Source organism: Aegilops tauschii, chromosome 4, assembly GCF_002575655.3.
Source record: "Aegilops tauschii subsp. strangulata cultivar AL8/78 chromosome 4, Aet v6.0, whole genome shotgun sequence".
NCBI lineage: Eukaryota > Viridiplantae > Streptophyta > Magnoliopsida > Poales > Poaceae > Aegilops > Aegilops tauschii.
Window position 1 is genome coordinate 181,148,812 of NC_053038.3, and position 8,278 is coordinate 181,157,089.

Genomic DNA, 8,278 nt, shown 5'->3' on the forward strand with positions numbered 1-8,278 from the left:
TGAAATAGAGATAAATAATATTTTGAGCGTCATACTTTCATTGTCAACATAACAACCAAGAGATGGCGATATCTTCCATGCTACACACATTATAGGCGGTTCCCAAACAGAATGGTAAAGTTTATACTCCCCCTCCACCAACAAGCATCAATCCATGGCTTGCTCGAAACAACGAGTGCCTCCAACTAACAACAGTCCCGGGGGAGTTTTGTTTGCAATTATTTTGATTTGATTTGCATAAAGCATGGGACTGGGCATCCCGATGACCAGCCATTTTCTCATGAGTGAGGAGCGAAGTCCACTCCTCTTGAGAATAACCCGCCTAGCATGGAAGATACGGACAACCCTAGTTGATACATGAGTTATTCGAGCATACAAAACAGAATTTCATTTGAAGGTTTAGAGTTTGGCACATACAAATTTACTTGGAACGGTAGGTAGATACCGCATATAGGAAGGTATAGTGGACTCATATGGCATAACTTTGGGGTTTAAGGGATTGGATGCACAAGCAGTATTCCCGCTTAGTACAAGTGAAGGCTAGAAAAAGACTGGGAAGCGACCAACTAGAGAGCGACAACAGTCATGAACATGCATTAAGATTAATGAACATTGAGTGCAAGCATGAGTAGGATATAATCCACCATGAACATAAATATCGTGAAGGCTATGTTGATTTGTTTCAACTATATGTGTGAACATGTGCCAAGTCAAGTCACTTGAATCATTCAAAGGAGGATACCACCCCATCATACCACATCACAACCATTTTAATAGCATGTTGGCACGCAAGGTAAACCATTATAAACTCCTAGCTAATTAAGCATGGCATAAGCAACTATAATCTCTAATTGTCATTGCAAACATGTTTATTCATAATAGGCTGAATTAGGAACGATGAACTAATCATATTTACAAAAACAAGAGAGGTCGAGTTCATACCAGCTTCTCTCATCTCAATCAGTCCATCATATATCGTCATAATTGCCTTTCACTTGCACGACCGAATGATGTGAATAATAATAATAGTGCACGTGCATTGGACTAAGCTGGAATCTGCGAGCATTCAATAAATAGGAGAAGACAAGGCAATATGGGCTCTTGGTTAAATCAACAATAATGCATATAAGATCCACTTCAACATTTTCATCATGGTCTTCTCCTATCGACCCCCAAAGAAAAGAAATAAAACTATTTACACGGGAAAGCTCCCAACAAGCAAAAGAAGAACAGAAATCTTTTTGGGTTTTCTTTTTAATTATTACTACTACAGCCAGAAAGGTAAACTAACTAAAAACTACAACTAATTTTTTGGTTTTCTTAAGATTTTTCAAACACACAAGAAGAAAGCATAAAAAAGAAAATAAACTAACATGGATAATACAGTGAAAAAGTATGAGCACCGACAACTAGTAATGAGTGTGTAAACATGAATGTAATGTCGGTGAGAAATACGTACTCCCCCAAGCTTAGGCTTTTGGCCTAAGTTGGTCTATTGCCACGGATGGCCTGGCGGATATCCAAAGTTATAGTTGGGGTTGTACTGAGATGCAGCAGTCATTGCATTGTGGGCTGCAGCTTGGAGGCGAGCTATCTCAGCCCTCCTCTCGTACTCGTTCGCCTCCTCCCTGGTTATGAAATATCTCCCCTTTGCCTGAAAGTCAAAGAAAGTAGGAGCAGGGAGAGCGACGTGATAGGTGCGTCGTCTGTCAAAGATTAGTCGGTACTGGAGGAACTGATCGTTCCTCTCAACAAAACGATGACGAACCATAGCCTCATAATCTAAATAAACAGGAGGCAACTCAATATCATCCTCACGTATGGTTACACCAAGAAAATTAGCTATACGGGTTGCATAAATTCCACCAAAGAAATCTCCATTAAATCTATTATGATGCAACCTATGTGCAACAATGGCTCCCAAATTATAATGTTTATCTCCTAACACAGCACTCCTGAGAACACTGAGGTCAGGGACACACATGTGACATGCTTCATCCTTACCATTTATGCACCTACCTATGAAGAGAGCAAAACAATGTATAGCAGGAAAATGAATGCTCCCTATGGTAGCTTGTGCTATGTCTCTAGATTCCCCCACAGTTATACTAGCAAGAAAATCTCTAAATTCAAATTTGCGAGGTTCACTAGTACTACCCCATTGTGGAAGTTTGCAAGCAGTGGTAAAATCCTCTAAGTCCATAGTATAAGAATTTTCATAAAGATCAAACAGGACAATTTGAGAATTGCGTGAAGATGAAAATTCAAACCTCCTCACAAAGGAACTAGTGAGATAGTGGTACTGGCGGCACTTATCTGCCTCGAAGCTCACAAGATCAGCGTTACCCAAATATGCGTTAAATTCTTCCTTAATTCCTGCTTGATCCATGAAGTCCTCTGAGGGCCATTCGCAAGGCCGCACGGGAGCGTCCCTTGGTGGTTCATCATCAACATCACGCATTGCAAGCTGGGTCCTTGCTTCCTTGAAGGACCACCTTGATACATTTTCCTAAACATATTTCTTCCTCTGAAAAATTTCTGAAATTTTTAGTAACTTCAAATAAAAGTGAACCAAGCTCAACAAAATTGATAGCAACTACTCCTACTAGTGCCTAGAGCCTATATAATGCATTAGAACTACTTGGAACCATAAAAATTTGGCATGCAAGCTCAAGAACATGGTCACCTAGGCAGCAGAAATTTGCAATGAATAAAGCACCAGAACAAAAACTAATTGGACCAATGGAGGAGTTACATACCAAGGAACAATCCCCCAAAGCAGTTTTGTGAGAGGTGCTTTGAGCAAGGAGATCGAAAATCACAGCAAAATGAGCTAGAACTCGTGCTTGAGCTGGATGGTGATTTTTTTGGGAGGAAGAAGAAGTGTGTGGGTGCAGGAATAAGCGGAGGGGAGCCACCATGGGCCCACGAGGCAGGGGGCGCGCCCAGGGGGTGGGCGCACCCTGGACCCTCGTGGCCAGGTGCCAGCTCCCCTGCTGTGTTCTCAGTGCCAGATATTCTCAAATATTCCAAAAAAATCATATTTCAATTTCGGGGCATTTGGAGAACTTTTATTTTCGGGGTATTTTTATATTGCACGGATAAATCAGAAAACAGACAGAAAATACTATTTTTACTTTATTTAAACTAAATAACAGAATGTAAAAGGAGGGTACAGAAGGTTGTGCTTTCTAACTTCATCCATCTCATGCTCATCAAAAGGAATCTACTAACAAGGTTGATCAGGTCTTGTTAACAAACTTATTTCGAATAACATGAAACCAGAGAAATTTCGAATAACACTAAGTTACCTCAACGGGGATATACACATCCCCAATAATAAGAATATCGTATTTCTTTTTGACAGTAGGAAGTGGAAATTCAAAACCTCCAAAAATAATCGATGGAATTTTTCCAATACAATTGATACTATGGACTTGAGGTTGTTTCCTTGGAAAGTGTACCATATGCTCATTGCCATTAACATGAAAAGTGGCATTGCCTTTGTTGCAATCAATAACAGCCCCTGCGGTATTCAAAAAAGGTCTTCCAAGAATAATAGACATACTATCGTCCTCGGGAATATCAAGAATAACAAAGTCCGTTAAAAAAGTAACGTTTGCAACCACAACAGGCACATCCTCACAAAAACCGACAGGTATAGCAGTTGATTTATCAGCCATTTGCAAAGATATTTCAGTAGGTATCAAATTATTCAAATCAAGTCTACGATATAAAGAGAGAGGCATAACACTAACACCGGCTCCAAGATCACATAAAGCATTTTTAACATAGTTTCTTTTAATGGAGCATGGTATAGTGGGTACTCCTGGATCTCCTAACTTCTTTGGTATTCCACCCTTAAAAGTATAATTAACAAGCATGGTGGAAATTTCAGCTTCCGGTATCTTTCTTTTATTAGTAATAATTTCTTTCATATACTTAGCATAAGGATTCATTTTGAGCATATCAGTTAATCGCATACGCAAAAATATAGGTCTAATCATTTCAGCAAAACGCTCAAAATCCTCATCATCCTTTTTCTTGGATGGTTTAGGAGGAAAAGGCATGGGTTTCTGAACCCATGGTTCTCTTTCTTTACCGTGCTTCCTAGCAACAAAGTCTCTCTTATCATAACGTTGATTCTTTGATTGTGGGTTATCAAGATCAACAACAGGTTCAATCTCTACATCATTATTATTGCTAGGTTGAGCATCAACATGAACATTATCATTAACATTATCACTAGTTTCATGTTCATTACCAGATTGTGTTTCGGCATCAGAAATAGAAATATCATTGGGATTCTCAGGTGTTTCAGCAATAGGTTCACTAGAAGCATGCAAAGTCCTATCATTTTTCTTTTTCTTCTTTTTAGAAGGACTAGGTGCATCAATATTATTTCTCTGAGAATCTTGCTCAATTCTCTTAGGATGGCCTTCAGGATACAAAGGTTCCTGAGTCATCTTACCAGTTCTAGTAGCCACTCTAACAGCATAGTCATTATTCTTACTATTTAATTCACTGAGCAAATCATTCTGAGCTTTAAGTACTTGTTCTACTTGAGTGGTAACCATAGAAGCATGTTTACTAATGAGTTTAAGTTCACCTTTAACTCTAGACATATAATCACCCAAGTGTTCAAGCATATCGGAATTGTATTTCAATTTTCTACCAATATAAGCATTGAAGTTTTCTTGTTTGACAATAAAATTATCAAACTCATCTAAGCATTGGCTAGCAGACTTATAACGAGGAATATCACCTTCATCAAATCTATAAAGAGAATTTACCTTTACTACCTGTGTCGGGTTATCAAGACCATGTGTTTCTTCAATAGGTGATGGATTAAAACCATGTATTTCTTCAACAGGCGGTAAATTAAGACCATGTATTTCTTCAATAGGAGGTAAATTCTTAAGATCTTCAGCTTTTATACCCTTTTCTTTCATAGATTTCTTTGCCTCTTGCATATCTTCAGGACTGAGAAATAGAACACCCCTTTTCTTCGGAGTTGGCTTAGGAGTTGGCTCAGGAAGTGTCCAATTATTTTCATTTGTCAACATATTATTCAATAGAATTTCAGCTTCATCTGGTGTTTTTTCCCTGAAAACAGAACCAGCACAACTATCCAGGTGGTCTTTGGAAGCATCGGTTAGTCTATTATAAAAGATATCAAGTATTTCATTTTTCTTGAGAGGGTGATCAGGCAAAGCATTAAGTAATTGGAGAAGCCTCCCCAAGCTTGTGGGAGACTCTCTTCTTCAATTTGCACAAAATTATATATTTCCCTTAAAGGAGCTTGTTTCTTATGAGCGGGAAAATATTTAGCAGAGAAGTAATAAATCATATCCTGGGGACTACGCACACAACCAGGATCAAGAGAATTAAACCATATCTTAGCATCACCCTTTAATGAGAACGGACATATTTTAAGGATATAAAAGTAGCGAGTTCTCTCATCATTAGTGAACAGGGTGGCTATATCATTTAATTTAGTAAGATGTGCCACAACAGTTTCAGATTCGTAGCCATAAAAAGGATCAGATTCAACCAAAGTAATTATATCAGGGTCGACAGAGAATTCATAATCCTTATCAGTAACAAAGATGGGTGAAGTAGCATAAGCAGGATCATATTTCATTTTAGCATTCAGAGTTTTTTGTTTCAGCTTAGCTAGTAATTTCTTAAGATCACTTCTATCATTGCAAGCAAGAAAGTCTCTAGCAGTTTCTTCATCCATAACATAGCCATCAGGCACAATAGGCAATTCATATTTATTGGGAGAGTCTTCATCATCACTTTCTTCAATATTATCAGTTTCAATAATTTCATTCTCTCTAGCCCTAGCAAGTTGTTCATCAAGAAATTCACCAAGTGGCACAGTAGTATCAAGCATAGAAGTAGTTTCATCATAAGTATCATGCATAGCAGAAGTGGCATCATCAATAACATGCGACATATCAGAATTAATAGCAGAAGCAGGTTTAGGTGTCGCAAGCTTACTCAAAACAGAAGGTGAATCAAGTGTAGAGCTAGATGGCAGTTCCTTACCTCCCCTCGTAGTTGAGGTATAAATTTTTGTTTTCTCGTCTTTCAAGTTCCTCGTAGTGACCAGCACATATAAATCCCAAGTAACTCAAAGAATAGAGCTATGCTCCCCGGCAACAGCGCCAGAAAATAGTCTTGATAACCCACAAGTATAGGGGATCGCAACAGTTTTCGAGGGTAGAGTATTCAACCCAAATTTATTGATTTGACACAAGGGGAGCCAAAGAATATTCTCAAGTATTAGCAGTTGAGTTGTCAATTCAACCACACCTGGATAACTTAGTATCTGCAGCAAAGTATTTAGTAGCAAAGTAGTATGGAAGTAACGGTAACGGTAGTGAAAGTAATATTTTTGGGTTTTGTAGTGATTGTAACAGTAGCAACGGTAAAGTAAATAAGCGAAGAACAATATGTGAAAAGCTCGTAGGCATTGGATCGGTGATGGAGAATTATGCCGGATGTGGTTCATCATGTAACAATCATAACATAGGGTGACACAGAACTAGCTCCAATTCATCAATGTAATGTAGGCATGTATTCCAAATATAGTCATACGTGCTTATGGAAAAGAACTTGCATGACATCTTTTGTCCTACCCTCCCGTGGCAGCGGGGTCCTAGCGGAAACTAAGGGATATTGAGGCCTACTTTTAATAGAGTACCGGACCAAAGCATTAACACATAGTGAATACATGAACTCCTCAAACTATGGTCATCACCGGGAGTGGTCCCGATTATTGTCACTTCGGGGTTGCTGGATCATAACACATAGTAGGTGACTATAGACTTGCAAGATAGGATCAAGAACTCACATATATTCATGAAAACATAATAGGTTCAGATCTGAAATCATGGCACTCGGGCCCTAGTGACAAGCATTAAGCATAGCAAAGTCATAGCAACATCAATCTCAGAACATAGTCGATACTATGGATCAAACCCTAACAAAACTAACTTGATTACATGATAAATCTCATCCAACCCATCACCGTCCAGCAAGCCTATGATGGAATTACTCACGCACGGCGGTGAGCATCATGAAATTGGTGATGGAGGATGGTTGATGATGACGATGGCGATGGCGATGGATTCCCCTCTCCGGAGCCCCGAACGGACTCCAGATCAGCCCTCCCGAGAGAGTTTAGGGCTTGGCGGCGGCTCCGTATCGTAAAACGCGATGAATCGTTCTCTCTGATTTTTTTTCTCCCCGAACACGAATATATGGAGTTGGAGTTGAGGCCGGTGGAGCTCTAGGGGGCCCACGAGGCAGGGGGCGCGCCCAGGGGGGTAGGCACGCCCCCCACCCTCGTGGCAAGGGTGTGGCCCCCCTGGCCTTGATTCTTTCGCCAGTATTTTTTATTATTTCCAAAAATAATCTCCGTGGAGTTTCAGGTCATTCCGAGAACTTTTGTTTCTGCACATAAATAACACCATGGCAATTCTGCTGAAAACAGCGTCAGTCCGGGTTAGTTCCATTCAATCATGCAAGTTAGAGTCCAAAACAAGGGCAAAAGTGTTTGGAAAAGTAGATACGACGAAGACGTATCAAGGTACTATGTTCTCGTGCGTTTGGTTCTTCATACCGTAGTCTGTTTGTACGAGCGCATTTGTAATGCTGCTCACTAACCTATATTGGAGTCATATTTATTTTATTTGTATGCTACCGGAAGTGAAGTAAGGTCCCAGTACATCATCGAACTGTTGCAGTGCTGGGGTGTGAAATTGGACCCAATAGTGACTACAACGATTTCTTCTCCAAAATAATTATCTAGATCACACTTTAGCCGCTCCAATCAACACCACCACATTCTGCATATTCATTCCAGTTAGAGGCCTCATTGAAAGTTTAAAAGGTACTCTCTTGTATTTAGTTGGGCTTCACTTTCATGTACCTTATAATGTAGGTTTTTGTGTCATGGGAGCGTATTATATAGGATGAGAAAATCTAGACCGTGGTTTTCATAGGGAGCCAGTACTCTAGCTAATTGTTAAGGTAAATTGATCACTTATTCTGCCTTGCAAAACTGACCATAGCTTCTTGTTGTAATCTGTCGATTGTACCATTATAGCTTCAGTAGTTGCCATCCAAAATAAGAAACATGATCAGTGTACACACGTCATTATCTTTCTAGTATAGCAAAATTTTGAATTGTGCCATTTATTTTTAGATGTCATAGTTTTCAGAGAGTCATTGCCCTGCTTCAGAGCTGGTATTTCAAGCAACCGAA